We start from the raw sequence: 17,745 nt of genomic DNA, 5'->3' as shown, positions 1-17,745 counted from the left end.
GAATGGAAATGGAAGACAGTGAAAGAAGGAAAGAGAGAATGAGAAGAAAAAATAAAGTAAGAGATCGAGAGAATGGAAATGGAAGACAGTGAAAGAAGGAAAGAGAGAACGAGAAGAAAAAATAAAGTAAGGGAGCGAGAGAATGGAAATGGAAGACAGTGAAAGAAGGAAAAAAAGAAAGAATAAAGCAAGAGAGTGAGAGAATGGAAATGGAAGACAGTGAAAGAAGGAAAGAGAGAACGAGAAGAAAAAATAAAGTAAGAGATTGATAGAATGGAAATGGAAGACAGTGAAAGAAGGAAAGAAAGAATAAAGTAAGAGAGCAAGAGAATGGAAATAGAAGACAGTGAAAGAAGGAAAGAGAGAATGAGAAGAAAAAATAAAGTAAGAGAGCGAGAGAATGGAAATGGAAGACAGTGAAAGAAGGAAAAAAGAAAGAATAAAGCAAGAGAGTGAGAGAATGGAAATGGAAGACAGTGAAAGAAGGAAAGAGAGAACGAGAAGAAAAAATAAAGTAAGAGAGCGAGAGAATGGAAATGGAAGACAGTGAAAGAAGGAAAAAAAGAAAGAATAAAGCAAGAGAGTGAGAGAATGGAAATGGAAGACAGTGAAAGAAGGAAAGAGAGAACGAGAAGAAAAAATTAAGTAAGGGAGCGAGAGAATGGAAATGGAAGACAGTGAAAGAAGGAAAGAGAGAATAAAGTTAGAGAGCAAGCGAATGGAAAATGAAGACAGTGAAAGAAGGAAAGAAAGAAAGAATAAAGCAAGAGAGTGAGAGAATGGAAATAGAAGACAGTGAAAGAAGGAAAGAAAGAATAAAGTAAGAGAGCAAGAGAATGTAAAAGGAAGACAGTGAAAGAAGGAAAGAGAGAATGAGAAGAAAAAGTAAAGTAAGAGAGCCAGAGAATGGAAATGGAAGACAGTGAAAGAAGGAAAGAGACAAGGAGAAGAAAAAATAAAGAGAGCGAGAGAATGGAAATGGAAGACGGTGAAAGAAGGAAAGAAAGAAAGAATAAAGCAAGAGAATGAGAGAATGGAAATGGAAGACAGTGAAAGAAGGAAAGAAAGAAATAATAAAGTAAGAGAGCCAGAGAATGGAAATGGAAGACAGTGAAAGAAGGAAAGAAAGAAAGAATAAAGTAAGAGAGTGAGAGAATGGAAATGGAAGACAGTGAAAGAAGGAAATAAAGAATAAAGTAAGAGAGCGAGAGAATGTAAAAGGAAGACAGTGAAAGAAGGAAAGAGAGAATGAGAAGAAAAAGTAAAGTAAGAGAGCCAGAGAATGGAAATGGAAGACAGTGAAAGAAGGAAAGAAAGAAAGAATAAAGCAAGAGAATGAGAGAATGGAAATGGAAGACAGTGAAAGAAGGAAAGAAAGAAAGAATAAAGTAAGAGAGTGAGAGAATGGAAATGGAAGACAGTGAAAGAAGGAAAGAAAGAATAAAGTAAGAGAGCAAGAGAATGGAAATTGAAGACAGTGAAAGAAGGAAAGAGAGAATGAGAAGAAAAAATAAAGTAAAAGAGCAAGAGAATGGAAATGGAAGGCAGTAAAAAAGAGAAATAAAAAAAATTAAGTAAGAGAGCAATAGAATGAAAATGGAAGATAGTGAAAGAAGAAAGGAAGAATAAAGTAAGAAAAAGAGAGAATGGAAATGGAAGACAGTGAAAGAATGAAAGAGAGAACGTGGAGAATAAATAAAGTAAGAGAGCGAGAGAATGGAAATGGATGACAGTAAAAAGGGAAAGAAAGAATAAAGAGAGTGAGAGATTGAAAATGAAAGGCAGAGAGAGAAAGCGATTGAGAGAGAGAGAGAATGGAAATGGAAGGCAGACAGAGAGAGAGAGAATGAGAGAGAGAGATAGAGAGAGAGAGAGATTGGAAATGGAAGGCAGAGAGAGAGAGAGAGAGAGAGAGATGGAGATGAGTGAAAGGGAGGGAGGGAGGAGTATCTGGAGGCTGATGATTTTGTCTTACATCACTGAGCATCTCTTGGTAAGGACAGAATCCTAACAGTTCTAACTGGTTTGTAAAGGTTTAATCAGAACCGAGCCTGCACGACTCCTCAATGAGTGCACATTAAAGATCAACAGGTAAGACCTCTTTAACTAACTCTAAACTGTAACTTGGCTGTACTGGATATGTTACAGATACTCATTTTATCCACAGGCACCGTCACATTTCATTTGTGCCAAGATAATATCATTTTGCTCAGATCTAATTTTGCATGCGTGTGTGTTGGGAGGGGGGTTGAGGACACAGATTTGTATAACAACATGGGGTACAACATATGTATTAGTGAAAATGTATTAGCTAAGTATTAAAGCCATTTTTCTACAACATCTCCATAAACCACACATGACTGTGTGATTTTAAGCAAATTCAATCATTAGTGTTTAAGCAGGCATATAATGTTTATATATTAGTATAGGCTAATAATGTTTTTTTTTCTGTTGTCTTACATACTGAACTTTACTTTCATGTTAAAGCAATCAAGGTTTGGGCAACATAAAAGTAAGTCAAAGTAATAGTTTAGTGTTTGAACATATGAATGATTTTTCTCCACAGTCTTCCCTTGAGGTGCAATATGTTGATTCTGTTGGAAACTTTGTTATGCCATTTCACAGCTACATGTTTATTTATTCAAAATGTCAAAACCTGTCAATCTGAACCCACAGGACTATTAGCACAATGGCTAAACTACATTGCAGAAGATATAATGACTCACATCAAACTGATTTCCTGTGACCTATTCAACTGTGAAAGTACTGAAGCACCCCCTAGACCCGAACATATCGATCTAATCTTTTAATTTTGACATTTTTTCCACAACTTTTAAACTCTTGTTCCAAGTTGAATCGTCTTTCTTGGTTTAGTTCTGTATTTGCCAGTAAATAACTCAAACCAGGAGATGGAAATCACAAGTAAAGATTTTCAAATATGTCACTATGAATGATTCAAATCATCTCAAAGGTTTTTTCAGGAATGAGTCAAGGTAATCATTTTCCATCGCTCGATTTGAGTAAACCCAATAGGTTGTTTACACTGCAACATGGCCTGTAGTGCTCTTCTGCACGTGGCACAAAAGTTTTTCAGCAGCTATTGAAAGATGAAAAATCTCATTTGAGACTGGGGTCCCTGTAATCTAAATCCACCCTTAAGGGACACCGCCCATCAAATTCCTTCCTTCATCTGTCAAGCTCCTGGTACCGGCTTGTTGCCATGGTAATACCGTCTGGTGATGAGAGCTGAGAGTCCTAATTGGCCCAAGTCCCGCCTGGGATTTTAAATGGATGTCTCCACGTTTAGATTTACATTAAATGATGGATTATGACCCAGCATACTAAGTGAAAGACTCTACTTGAAGGCCATTTTTATTTGAATCTCCCCACACTCGCCCCCTCTCTAGTTATCTGTCTATAAATCTCACTATCTCATAGTTGACTTCCTGCCAGCAGATATGCATGCAACACACACACGCAATGTTTTTGTATGCTGTATGAGGTGTGGTGGTCTGATGAGTCACTGTCTGCTGTCTTCTGTGTGCTGACATTTTCACCCAGCTTACATTTGAGGTCAAGCTTCAGCTGGTCCAATGCTTTTCTGTTATATTGCATAAAGAGGACGATTTCAAATGTCCTGCATTGTGGCATAACCTCAGAAACACTTTCAAACAATCAAAGCCTTCAAATCTGATTTGGTGAAATGGATTATTAACGCTATCTCATGCCAAATTACGTATTTTATGAGGTGGCTAATTCGTATCAATTTGTTCAACCACATTCATGCATTTTTGTACAATTTGCCTTTGCCCCTGTAACGTTGGGGTGAGGGTGGGATTTCATTATTGTTTATTTATGATAATCGTAAGTTTTTGCACAATTAACCTTGTACGAATTTATACGAATTAGCTAACTTGTAAAATACGTACCAATTTTCGTGAGATCAGGCTGGTATTATTGATATATATTACATTTAGTTTGTGTAAAACTTGATGTATTCCACCATAATTTACTTTTACATTACATATACACTCACCTAAAGGATTATTAGGAACAGCATACTAATACTGTGTTTGACCCCATTTTGCCTTCAGAACTGCCTTAATACTACATGGCATTGATTCAACAAGGTGCTGAAAGCATTCTTTAAAAATGTTGGCCCATATTGATAGGATAGCATCTTGCAGTTGATGGAGATTTGTGGGATGCACATCCAGGGCACGAAGCTCCCGTTCCACCACATCCCAAAGATGCTCTATTGGGTTGAGATCTGGTGACTGTGGGGGCCACTTTAGTACAATATACTCATTGTCATGTTCAAAAAACCAATTTGAAATGATTCGAGCTTTGTGACATGATGCATTATCCTGCTGGAAGGAGCCATCAGAGGATGAGTACATGGTGGTCATAAAGGGATGGACATGGTCAGAAACAATGCTCAAGTAGGCTGTGGCATTTAAACAATGCCGAATTGGCACTAAGGGGCCTAAAGTGTGCCAAGAAAAATCCCCCACACCATTACACCACCAGCCTGCACAGTGGTAACAGGCATGATGGATCCATGTTCTCATTCTGTTTACGTCAAATTCTGACTCTACCATCTCAATGTCTCAACAGAATTTGAGACTCAGGCAACAGTTTTCCAGTCTTCGTCCAAATTGTAGCCTCTTTTTCCTATTTGTAGTGGAGACCCGGTGGGGTCTTCTGCTGTTGTAGCCCATCCGCCTCAGGGTTGTGCGTGTTGTGGCTTCACAAATGCTTTGCTGCATACCTCGGTTGTAACGAGTGGTTATTTCAGTCAAAGTTGCTCTTCTATCAGCTTGAATCAGTCGGCTCATTCTTCTCTGACCTCTAGCATCAACAAGGCATTTTTGCCCACAGGACTGCCGCATACTGGATGTTTTTTCGTTTTCACACCATTCTTTGTAAACCCTAGAAATGGTTGTGCGTGAAAATCCCAGTAACTGAGCAGATTGTGAAAACAGTCTGGCACCAACAACCATGCCACGCTCAAAATTGCTTAAATCACCTTTCATTCCCATTCTGACATTCAGCTTGGAGTTCAAGAGATTGTCTTGACCAGGACCACATCCCTAAATGCATTGAAGCAACTGCCATGTGATTGGTTGATTAGATAATTGCATTCATGAGAAATTGAACAGGTGTTCCTTTAGGGGATTGTATGTACTGTATATGGCAACTGCTTTTATCCAAAACAACTTACAATGCATTTTTCACTATTTAAAAAATTGTCAAAATATGTACCCCAGAAGTCACTGGGGCGGTACCCTTTCAAAAAGTACAGCTTTGCACCTAAAGATTTCACATAATATCTCAAAGATACATATTGGTACCAAATTCATACATATAATGGTACTACATTAGGGCCCTTTAAAGGGTACTGCCCCGTTACAGCTATGGTACATGTTTTGACCATTTTTGTGTGCTTCCTGGGTCACAGGCACATTGCGAAGATTGATAATGATTTTTTAAAAATCATATGAGACTCAATGGAAGCAATGATCCAAAAAATCCAAATCCTAGGATTTGTCTTTTGAATAAACCCTATTTGAAATGGTCATGAATAATAATGATGATCTTTGCTCTGAGGGTCATGCCAGAAGCTCACATTAGTAAACAGACCTTATATGTTTGAGTCTGTATAAGACGAAAATACAGGTTTTGAAGAACAACTTATTGTTAGGAGATTGTAAATGGACATTACCGAGTGGTAAGTTTGTGTTTTTTCACCAGAAAAATGTAACTGTGATGTCAATAGTAAAACATAGCATATAGCATTAACTAGCATATAGCGCTAACAGTCACAACTTTGTTTTTAGGATTTTAACAACTTTGCAATTAATTTAATGTGTAATTTATTGTTGGGGCATACAACTGTAACGTCACAGTTGGTGTCTTGAGATTGGCCTGTTTTTTCAGCAGTTTTTTGCATGCATGAGGTTTACATAAAATGAGGAAACAAACGTGTTTGAGACTCTCGATATGTCCTTACCATGTTTGGAACTCTTATTATTCATCTATTCATCATTTTTATAAAAGTATGTATAAAATATAAAATTACAAGTAAATTTTTGCAGCTGAAAATATATTACATTTTAACCTTTTCAAACATGTCATGTTTATGTGACGTGAATATAAATGCTTTAAAAAAATTGTTTAATTTCAAAATATACAAAAATGGGCAAAGATATATTTGTGGAAATACATTTCAAAATATATTTTAGCACATATATTTTGTGGCCATTTTATGTATTTTTTTTAATCTATTTTAAATTATATTTGAAAATATATTTTTTGCCATATGGGTCATTTCTACGGAAGCCGAGAGAGAGGTCATCCATATTTTTTATTTTTGCTTGCTTGTTTTCTTGTGATCACAACTTAATTTTTTCGTTTTCCTGACTTGATAATCCAAATGGCATAATGCAATTTCCTGGCCATATTTCATTTATTTTGACGTGGACTGCTGATGCATATGAGTTGGGATCTTCGCCATTACCACACGTGTAGCAGCCAATAGACTTACTATATAAATAAAGTTGGATGTTTGGTGTTCATGAATTTAGGGACCATCTCTAAAGTTATAATGTAGATGTTTCTATCTTCAATAGTGTTTAACTGTTTAATTAAATAATGATCAGAAATCTAAAAAAGTGTGCATTATAGCTGACAACCACATGAACACTTTACAGTTGGTTTAATGACTCTTTGCTGACTTTAAAGGTTTCGCACACCGGTGGCGCAGTTCAGCGTCGCGTCGAGTTGCGTCTAGGACAACTTGGAGGTATTGTAAACCGGAAGTGCACATTAAATAGGGCGAGCTTCGTCAGATAGCGTCTACTTCAAAATGCAAAATATACGTTAGCAGTCAATGTTAATTGTTAATGATTTGGGACAAATATGATGTTATTTAATGTTAAACTATGTGAGTGGCGCTGTGGGGCGCGATAGGGATTTGAGCAACTTCCTGAGTCACAGCTGGCGGCGCCCGTGTGCGTATACTCATAGAAAAAAATGTGTTCTATTTTTGTTTATAACGGCGCGGCCGGTGTGCGAACCCCTTAAGTCATTCCATTTAAATGCATGTTTAAAGTAGAAACCTATATATTATGGAGGTACTTTAAAGGCGGTCCCTAAATTCAGCACTGTCAAATTGTCAATTATTGACAAATCTATTTAATCTTGAGCGTATCCCTGATTCATGTGAAATCTCATTTGTTCATGCTAATTTAGAAAAATATGCTTTTGCTGTCTACAAACAAAACAACACGTTCTATTGAGTACATGTAAGCTTTAATCACATCTCAAGAATGCAACTTTTGATATGTCGTGATCACGAGAAAACAAGCAAGCAAAAATATATATAGTACACAAAAATGTCTCATTCCATCTATTTCCTATGCATATTTCAACTGAATGTATCTGTAAAATGCTTTGTTGTATAGATTTGATTCAAGCTACTGCTTTGATTCAGAATTCTGTATAGTAGATACACTGAGCTCTTCTGTATTTGTAATTGAAAGATGTTGATGACTCATATCAGTGAAATGAAAGACTAAGCGAAGCAAAGAACCTGCAGTTAGCCCATGCATAGCTTTACAGAAGCCAGAGATTATTAAAAAGAAAGCATTTATGCAGTCAACGTTCAGTCAATAACAATGAAGATTAAGTTATACAAACAGAATCTAAATAGATGTGCACTCAAGGACAACATTCATAAAAGTATTTAGCTAATATCAATATTTCCACATTAGCAATTTCAGATACGATGAGACGGGGAAGAAAAAGACCAAAGCGGCAGGTGTATTTCTGCTTCAGAAAGCTCTTTGTGTTGAGATGATTTAGTGGCTGGAGAAAGTTTTAATCTTCTGTTCCAGATTTTTTTGTTGTAAGGCAAAAGGAAACTTGCTTTTATGGACGCAATAAAATAAGTGACGCTGAACATCAGTGTATATTTGGACAGATTTCTGTAATAACACCCAGTTCTCTCTAAAGCCCTGAAGCATTTGGCAGAGAAATGTTGCAGCAGGTAGTGTACATTTTAGTTTGGCCCAATATTGCTTTATTTGAATAGTTATTTGCCCATAAACAATGGCAAAATTACCATTTGCCATTTAGTTCTTACACTGTAGAAAATGCAGCATTTTTGTCAAATAAACATAATTTTTTAAGTTAAAGTAGCATAAAAATATAAGTTAAACAAATTCACCTAAGTCAACTATTCACAGGTCAAAACTTTAAATATTACATTGAATTGGCTTGCAAAAACAAGATGTTTTAACTTCTGGGTTTTTAAAGTGTATATTAGCTATATGAAATTTGCACAAAATTTCTGTTCCGAAAATTTCGCACATTAAAAAATAAATTCGACTTTATGTTGTGTCGGTTATGTTACGAACTGCTTTCGTCTGTCATAAAAAATGCAATTTTTGCATAGCAAACTTCGTCTCGCAGCACAAAGTACCGCAAACAAAGTGCAGAATGCAAAGAAACAAAATATAAACAGATTGAAATTGATGTGGCAGTCAAGTATTGTAGTCCATACTCGAAATGTGACCTCTTTATTTAACCCATTGTAGCAAGTAGTGAACACAAGCACACCCGGAGCAGGAGACAGCTATAACCCGAGGAGCAATTGGGAATAAGGTGCGTTGTTCAGGGGTACTTCAGTCGCAACATGCCAGTCGTGAGATTCAAACCAACGATCTTTGTGTACCAAAGATTAGACAGTTTTGTGCTCAAGTTAGCTAAACAATAGCTTGTTGCTAGTGTCATTCATTATTGTTGGTAAAAAAAAAAAAAATCAACTATTGAGTAACTACATAAAACACAGCATTCAGTGTCCATTTAATCATATTCACAATGGTAATTGTTTATAAATAATTGTTATGAATTAAAGCATTTTATAAACCAACCGTTTTAAGAAATGGTTTATGGTTTATAACTGTTAACTTGGTGTTGGGTACTTTTAGGTAAACACCTAATAACCACTTAGCAACACCCTGGCTACAACCCAGAGCATCTTAAAGGCGTAGTGCACAATATCTGAAAAACACTTTGGAAAAGGGAGTCGGGCCAAGTACCAAAACACACTTGTAGCCAATCAGCAGGAAGGTGCGTGCCTACTAAACGACATCGTGGCATTGGTTGCATATGTGTGGGGCGGGTCTATCAACCGTAGGTCCAGATTCTATTGGGGTAGGGGCGAGTTTGTTTAGTTGATTTCAAATATCAAAATTGGCTTTCAGAGATCATGGACCCTGCCTTTAAAATCATGCCAGTAACAGCTTACAGTTTCTTTTAGTATTGTGAAAATTGAGTTGTGTCTGAAATATAAAAATTCAGGATTCTATTCACATGTCATTTCAAGGAAGCAACATCATGCATTTATGTCTTTCCTTGCTTCACCTCACAGATCACGTCTCAATCTCAGCTACGCCTACCTTTTCATTAGATTTCCACCAGGGGCAATTTGTAATCATTTTGTTCACAGACGAATGTTTCACAGAGACACGGCACAAAGACATGGTGACAACAGGTCATCTCTCTAACAATGACTCTTGCTTTACTGAGACCGCAATGTCTGAGGAGCAATTACTGCTACATTTTGACATCTTTTCTTATGAATCAGCAGAGAAAAGTGACAGTCTGAGATTTCTGTTCCTGTATAGGCTATTAATTTCAATGTGAATGTGTGTGATCTCATTCACACAGGCAACCAATAGCATCGAGGGACTGCTGCACATTGCCTAAAGACACAGCTGATTCACCTTCTCAACACAACAAAAAAACTTCACAAGCTGAAACATGGAGAGCATAGAGAGTAAAGTAAGTGAGGCCGAACCAACAACTCAAATAATCCTACAGTGTAAACCAACACAATGTCACGACAATTCAAACGTATTTTACGAGGTGCCTGATTTCTTTGAATTCATACAAGCTCATTGTTAGTACGTTAGTGTTAGGGTGGTCTGCGTATACCCCAGTCACGATTATGTTTAGGGGTGGAGTTAGGGGTGTGGCTTCATTATTGCTTTTTAAAAATTATTGTATCAGGCACCTTGTAAAATAATTCTTAGTACAAACAAAGGGTATATAGTAGTAACAAAGGGTGAAAATCTGTACCTCAGAAGTACACATTGGTAATAAAAAGTGAATATCGGTACCGCAGAGGTACACATCGGTAATAAAAAAGTGAATGCCAGTACCTCAGAGGTACACAGCAGTAATAAAAAGTGAATATCTGTCTATTAGAGGTATATATTCGTAACAAAGAGGTACACAGCAGTAATTAAAAGTGAATATCGGTACCCCAGAGGTACACATCAGTAATAAAAGTGAATGTCGGTACCCCAAAGGTACACAATGGTAATAAAAAGTGAATATCGGTTCCTCAGAGGTACACAGCAGTAATTAAAAGTCAATGTCAGTACACATCAGTGATAAAAGTGAATGTCGGTACCCCAGAGGTACACATCAGTAATAAAAGTGAATATTTGTACCCCAGAGGTACACATCGGTAATAAAAAGCGAATACCGGTACCCCAGAGGTACACACCGGTAATAAAAATGAATACCGGTGCCCCAGAGGTACGCACTGGTAATAAAAAGTGAATACCGGTACCCCTGAGGTACGCACCGGTAATAAAAAGTGAATATCGGCACCCCAGAGGTACGCACCGGTAAAAAAAAGTGAATATCGGTACCCCAGAGGTACGCACCAGTCATGTAAAATGAATATCGGTACCCCAGAAGAACGTACCGGTAACAAAAAGTGAATATTGGTACCCCAGAGGTACACATCGGTAATAAAAAGCGATTATTGGTACCCCAGAGGTACACATCGGTAATAAAAAGTGAATATTGGTACCCCAAGGGTACACACTGGTAATAAAAAGCGAATATCGGTACCCCAGAGGTACACATTGGTAATGAAAAGCGAATACCGGTACCCCAGAGGTACACACCGGTAATAAAAATGAATACCGGTGCCCCAGAGGTACGCACCGGTAATAAAAAGTGAATATCGGTACCCCAGAGGTACGCACCGGTAACAAAAAGTGAATATCGGTACCCCAGAGGCACGCACCGGTAACAAAAAGTGAATATCGGTACCCCAGAGGTACGCACCGGTAACAAAAAGGGAATATCGGTACCCCAGAGGTACGCACCGGTAATAAAAAAGTGAATATCGGTACCCCAGACGTACGCACCAGTCATAAAAAATGAATATCGGTACCCCAGAGGTAGGCACCGGTAACAAAAGTGAATATCGGTACCCCAGAGGTACGCACCAGTCATAAAAAATGAATATCTGTACCCCAGAGGTACGCACCGGTAACAAAAAGTGAATATCGGTACCCCAGAGGTACACATCGGTAATAAAAAGTGAATATCGGTACCCCAGAGGTACACATCGGTAATAAAAAGCGAATATCGGTACCCCAGGGGTACACACTGGTAATAAAAAGCGAATATCGGTACCCCAGAGGTACACATCGGTAATAAAAAGCGAATACCGGTACCCCAGAGGTACACAGCGGTAATAAAAATGAATACCGGTGCCCCAGAGGTACACAGCGGTAATAAAAATGAATACCGGTGCCCCAGAGGTACGCACCTGTAATAAAAAGTGAATACCAGTACCCCTGAAGTACGCACCCGTAATAAAAAGTGAATATCGGTACCCCAGAGGTACGCACCGGTAACAAAAAGTGAATATCGGTACCCCAGAGGTACACACCGGTAATAAAAAGTGAATATCGGTACCCCAGAGGTACACACCGGTAATAAAAAGTGAATATCGGTACCCCAGAGGTACACACCGGCAACAAAAAGTGAATACGGGTACCCCAGAGGTACGCACCGGTAACAAAAAGTGAATATCGGTACCCCAGAGGTACACACCGGTAATAAAAAGTGAATATCCGTACCCCAGAGGTACACACCGGCAACAAAAAGTGAATACGGGTACCCCAGAGGTACGCACCGGTAACAAAAAGTGAATATCGGTACCCCAGAGGTACACACCGGCAACAAAAAGTGAATATCGGTAGCCCAGAGGTACGCACCGGTAACAAAAAATGAATAGCGGTACCCCAGAAGTACACACCAGTCATAAAAAGTTAATATCAGTACCCCAGAGGTACGCACCGGTAACAAAAAGTAAATATCAGTACCCCAGAGGTACAAACCAGTCATAAAAAGTGAATATCGGTACCCCAGAGGTACGCAGCGGTAACAAAAAGTGAATATCGGTATCCCTGAGGTACACACCGGTCATAAAAAGTAAATATCAGTACCCCAGAGGTACGCACCGGTAACAAAAAGTGAATATCGGTACCCCAGAGGTACACACCAGTCATAAAAAGTGAATATCGGTACCCCAGAGGTACGCACCGGTAACAAAAAGTGAATATCGGTATCCCTGAGGTACACACCGGTAACAAAATGTAAATATCAGTACCCCAGAGGTACACACCAGTCATAAAAAGTGAATATCGGTACCCCAGAGGTACGCACCGGTAACAAAAAGTGAATATCGGTACCCCAGAGGTACGCACCGGTAATAAAAAAGTGAATATCGGTACCCCAGAGGTACGCACCGGTAACAAAAGTGAATATCGGTACCCCAGAGGTACGCACCAGTCATAAAAAAATGAATATCTGTACCCCAGAGGTACGCACCGGTAACAAAAAGTGAATATCGGTACCCCAGAGGTACACATGGGTAATAAAAAGTGAATATCGGTACCCCAGAGGTACACATCGGTAATAAAAAGTGAATATTGGTACCCCAGGGGTACACACTGGTAATAAAAAGCGAATATCGGTACCCCAGAGGTACAGATCGGTAATAAAAAGCGAATACCGGTACCCCAGAGGTACACAGCGGTAATAAAAATGAATACCGGTGCCCCAGAGGTACGCACCGGTAATAAAAAGTGAATATCGGTACCCCAGAGGTACACACAGGCAACAAAAAGTGAATATCGGTAGCCCAGAGGTACGCACCGGTAACAAAAAGTGAATACCGGTACCCCAGAGGTACACACCGGTAACAAAAAGTGAATATCGGTACCCCAGAGGTACGCACCGGTAACAAAAGTGAATATCGGTACCCCAGAGGTACGCACCTGTCATAAAAAAATGAATATCTGTACCCCAGAGGTACGCACCGGTAACAAAAAGTGAATATCGGTACCCCAGAGGTACACATGGGTAATAAAAAGTGAATATCGGTACCCCAGAGGTACACATCGGTAATAAAAAGTGAATATTGGTACCCCAGGGGTACACACTGGTAATAAAAAGCGAATATCGGTACCCCAGAGGTACACATCGGTAATAAAAAGCGAATACCGGTACCCCAGAGGTACACACCGGTAATAAAAATGAATACCGGTGCCCCAGAGGTACGCACCGGTAATAAAAAGTGAATATCGGTACCCCAGAGGTACACACAGGCAACAAAAAGTGAATATCGGTGGCCCAGAGGTACGCACCGGTAACAAAAAGTGAATACCGGTACCCCAGAGGTACACACAGGCAACAAAAAGTGAATATCGGTAGCCCAGAGGTACACACAGGCAACAAAAAGTGAATATCGGTAGCCCAGAGGTACACACAGGCAACAAAAAGTGAATATCGGTAGCCCAGAGGTACGCACCGGTAACAAAAAGTGAATATCGGTAGCCCAGAGGTACACACAGGCAACAAAAAGTGAATATCGGTAGCCCAGAGGTACACACCGGTAACAAAAAGTGAATATCGGTACCCCAGAGGTACGCACCGGTAACAAAAAGTGAATACCGGTACCCCAGAGGTACACACCGGTAACAAAAAGTGAATATCGGTACCCCAGAGGTACGCACCGGTAACAAAAGTGAATATCGGTACCCCAGAGGTACGCACCTGTCATAAAAAAATGAATATCTGTACCCCAGAGGTACGCACCGGTAACAAAAAGTGAATATCGGTACCCCAGAGGTACACATGGGTAATAAAAAGTGAATATCGGTACCCCAGAGGTACACATCGGTAATAAAAAGTGAATATTGGTACCCCAGGGGTACACACTGGTAATAAAAAGCGAATATCGGTACCCCAGAGGTACACATCGGTAATAAAAAGCGAATACCGGTACCCCAGAGGTACACACCGGTAATAAAAATGAATACCGGTGCCCCAGAGGTACGCACCGGTAATAAAAAGTGAATATCGGTACCCCAGAGGTACACACAGGCAACAAAAAGTGAATATCGGTGGCCCAGAGGTACGCACCGGTAACAAAAAGTGAATACCGGTACCCCAGAGGTACACACAGGCAACAAAAAGTGAATATCGGTAGCCCAGAGGTACACACAGGCAACAAAAAGTGAATATCGGTAGCCCAGAGGTACACACAGGCAACAAAAAGTGAATATCGGTAGCCCAGAGGTACGCACCGGTAACAAAAAGTGAATATCGGTAGCCCAGAGGTACACACAGGCAACAAAAAGTGAATATCGGTAGCCCAGAGGTACACACCGGTAACAAAAAGTGAATATCGGTACCCCAGAGGTACACACAGGCAACAAAAAGTGAATATCGGTACCCCAGAGGTATGCACTGGTAACAAAAAGTGAATACCGGTACCCCAGAGGTACGCACCGGTCATAAAAAGTGAATACCGGTACCACAGAGGTACAGTACATATTGGTAACAAAGAGTGCACATTTTACTTCAGAGGTACATAATATGTTTTAAACATTATTATTACCTTTAAACATTATTAGTTCCTCAGAGGTAAACATTGGTAGCTATGGGGTGGTTTCCAAGACAAGGTTTAGATTAATCTAGAACTAAAAAAAAAAAACATTACTGATGTGCATTTTGAAACAAAACAATGCTACTAATATATGTTAAGATACAGTGCAAGATGTTTTTAAATTAAGACAGCTCAAACATGCATTTTAGTCTGGGATTAGACTTAAGCTCTGTCTGGGAAACTGCCCCAAAGTGTGCATATCAGTACCTTAGAGGTACATATTGGAAACATAGAGTGATTATTGGTTTTCTGAGGTACATATTGATAATAAAGAGTGAATATCGGTCCCTCAGAGGTATATATTGGTAACAAAGAGTGCATATTTGTACCTCAGAGGTAAACATTGTTACCGAATGCACACATATCTGTACCTAAGGGGTACATATTGGGATCTTTTTAAAGGGTACTGCCCCAGTGACAGCTTGGGACCATTTTTGTACATTTATTTCTGAAAGTGGACTGTTAATATATGCAGAGCATAATGATGTAAACTTAAATTATTTCTCTTCCCCCAAGGCATCCACCATTTCTCCACAGAAACAGACGGTAAAAAACCGATCCAAGTCCACGGATGAAGTACAGCAAGCCAAAAAGGTAATTGGGTTTCTCGGTACAGTATGACACATAGCCTCTTGTACTCTAAGTGCCGCAGCAACCATCACTTCCAGAGTTTTATAGGTGCATTGTGTAACTTTAAGAAGGATCTCTTGACAGAAATGCAATATAATATACATAACTATGTTTTCAGTTGTGCATAAAGAGCTTACACCGCGAGTCCCCTTACATGGAAGTCGCCATTATGTGCTGTCATGTTTCTACAGTAGCTCTAAATGGACAAACTGCTTTATAGATCGCTTGGTCACTATGTTGTCTCAGACGATGAGATGTTTGTCCTTTGGCGGCTACCGTAGCTTCTCTATGTGCTCCAAAGGGGAGGGGTGACCGGTGGACTGAGCCGTTACTACTAGATGCCGCTAAAATCTACAAACTGCACCTTTAAATTAGTAGTGTACCTTTGTATCTAGTCATGCCGTTGACCAATGCAACTGTCTCTTCTGTGTGTGCTGGTGATCTCGAGTGCTTCAGGTGGCTACATTTAAAAAAAGCACCTTCACTTGTTTCACTGTATTTCTACAGCTGTCCAGCACCATCTAGTGATGTGGTCAAAAATGTGTGTGTGTCTGTGTTTGTGTGTGTTCAGAAACCCTCTTAATGGAAGTGTCTGCCCTTCTGTCACAGGCCTTTCACACACCACAGAAATCTCTCCCAGCCAAACCCGAAACCGAAAAGCTGGAGGTAAACACGAAATGATGAATCATGGGCAAAGACACACTCTGAAAAAATGTAATTAAAGAACAGACCAAAGACAAGTCTTTGCTAGTTTTGCTTTTGAAAGCTGATTTATTTTCATGTCTCTTGTTTGCCGTTTCATGTCTTTGATTAAATGATTTGTATATTTTATAGGAGGCCACAGAACTGAACGCCTCATCGGAGGAGTTCAAATGAAACTTTGAGACTTAAATCAGCAGGAATGATGGGTAATAATGAGAGGGTGATTCAGTGTGTCTGTTTATACCATTATGACTCAGAATTACAAGTGTAGCTGGCAAAATCACAAGTCATTTGGAAAACAGCCAACAACAATCATGTGTAGCTTTTTAATTTGTGTGATAATGTATTAATAAATAAACAAATGCAGAACTGGATCACGGTGCAGTGTCTGTAATGCAAATGTAATTCAGTGTAAAGTGGCATGTAAAGTCCCTAAATGAAAATGAAATAGACAAAACCTTAAATATATTAGTAGTATTTGTACTGTAACTTATTTGTGAACCTGCCTGTAAATTACATAATTTACTTTTGATTATTAAATTCACATTGATTTCAATCTTTGACATTTAACCAATCACTGTCATTAAAAAAAAGTTCAATACAGTTAAAATAAACTTTTATTTGCTTTTTAATAATTCTATGTACTAACATTAACCAAGTTTAATAAATGCTGAAAAACTATATTGCTTGTTAGTTCATGTTGCAAATGCATTTACTAATGTTAACAGATATTTTAAAGTGTTATTTTTTAACCATAATGTCACCGAAATTTGCTTGAATGAGGCCAGATTTATGCCAAAACAAAAAACATTTGTAAATAGAGTAAGAGGAAATAGTTTGTGTGTGCAAAACTATGAATTAATTGTTAGTGTTGTAGTTCTTGAGACCGGTCTCGGTCTCAAGACCGGTCTCAAGACCACTTTTTAAAGGTCTTGGTCTCGTCTTGGAATTGACCGCATTTTTACTCTGTCTCGTCTCGGTCTCAGACAAAGAGGACTCAGAATTTTATTTCAAGACCGATCAAGACCACAACTGATGGCACGCTGCAAAAAATGATTTTCAAGAAAAAAATTCTTAGTATTTTTGTCTTGTGTTCAGTAAAAATATCAAGAAATTCTTGAATTGGGGTGCTTTTTCTTGGTGAGCGGAATGGCCCGGGAAGATAGGTCTAGTTTTTGGAGAAAAAATATCAAATTGTGCATAAAACCATGGGCGTAGATTTAGGGTGGGACGCTAGGGACATGTCCTTACCAATATTCAGGGAAGACTGAATTGTCCCTAGCAATAATTTCGACCAAAATTAATCTGTATTAATATATAACCACTGATGTCCGTCTTATTCTTGTGTTTTCTATTTTTTACTTATTATATTTTTTTCAGGAATCATTTAAATGAGATTAAAAATCTTTTGCAATCCCGTTCTGTAAAAATAGCGCTCTATGTGGTACACAAACGGTTAACAGCTTTCGTTCTCTGCAATGCCCGCCTCCGTAACTCACATCGCTAATATGATTGGCTTTGCATTTCTTTAGTCCCGCCTCTCTAACTCACAATGCTAATATGATTGGATTACCATTTCTTGA

The 17,745-nt window shown here is 38.9% G+C and overlaps 1 long non-coding RNA gene across 2 annotated transcripts; it reads left to right on the top strand.

Annotated features, from left to right (window-relative positions):
- Positions 1-1,074: 1,074 nt before the first annotated feature.
- LOC129424484 (uncharacterized) lies at positions 1,075-16,349 on the top strand. Of its 2 annotated transcripts, XR_008638079.2 has the most exons (6): positions 1,075-2,091; positions 2,488-2,512; positions 9,736-9,849; positions 15,347-15,424; positions 16,070-16,126; positions 16,295-16,349. It is a non-coding gene; the product is annotated as an uncharacterized lncRNA (long non-coding RNA). The 2 variants fall into 2 exon arrangements; XR_008638078.2 differs by lacking the exon at positions 2,488-2,512 and having other exon boundaries at positions 1,869-2,091.
- Positions 16,350-17,745: the final 1,396 nt, after the last annotated feature.

The sequence above is a fragment of the Misgurnus anguillicaudatus genome, chromosome 9, assembly GCF_027580225.2.
Source record: "Misgurnus anguillicaudatus chromosome 9, ASM2758022v2, whole genome shotgun sequence".
Lineage (NCBI taxonomy): Eukaryota > Metazoa > Chordata > Actinopteri > Cypriniformes > Cobitidae > Misgurnus > Misgurnus anguillicaudatus.
Note: the sequence above shows the minus strand (reverse complement) of the source record. Positions and strands in the feature narration are given on the sequence as shown.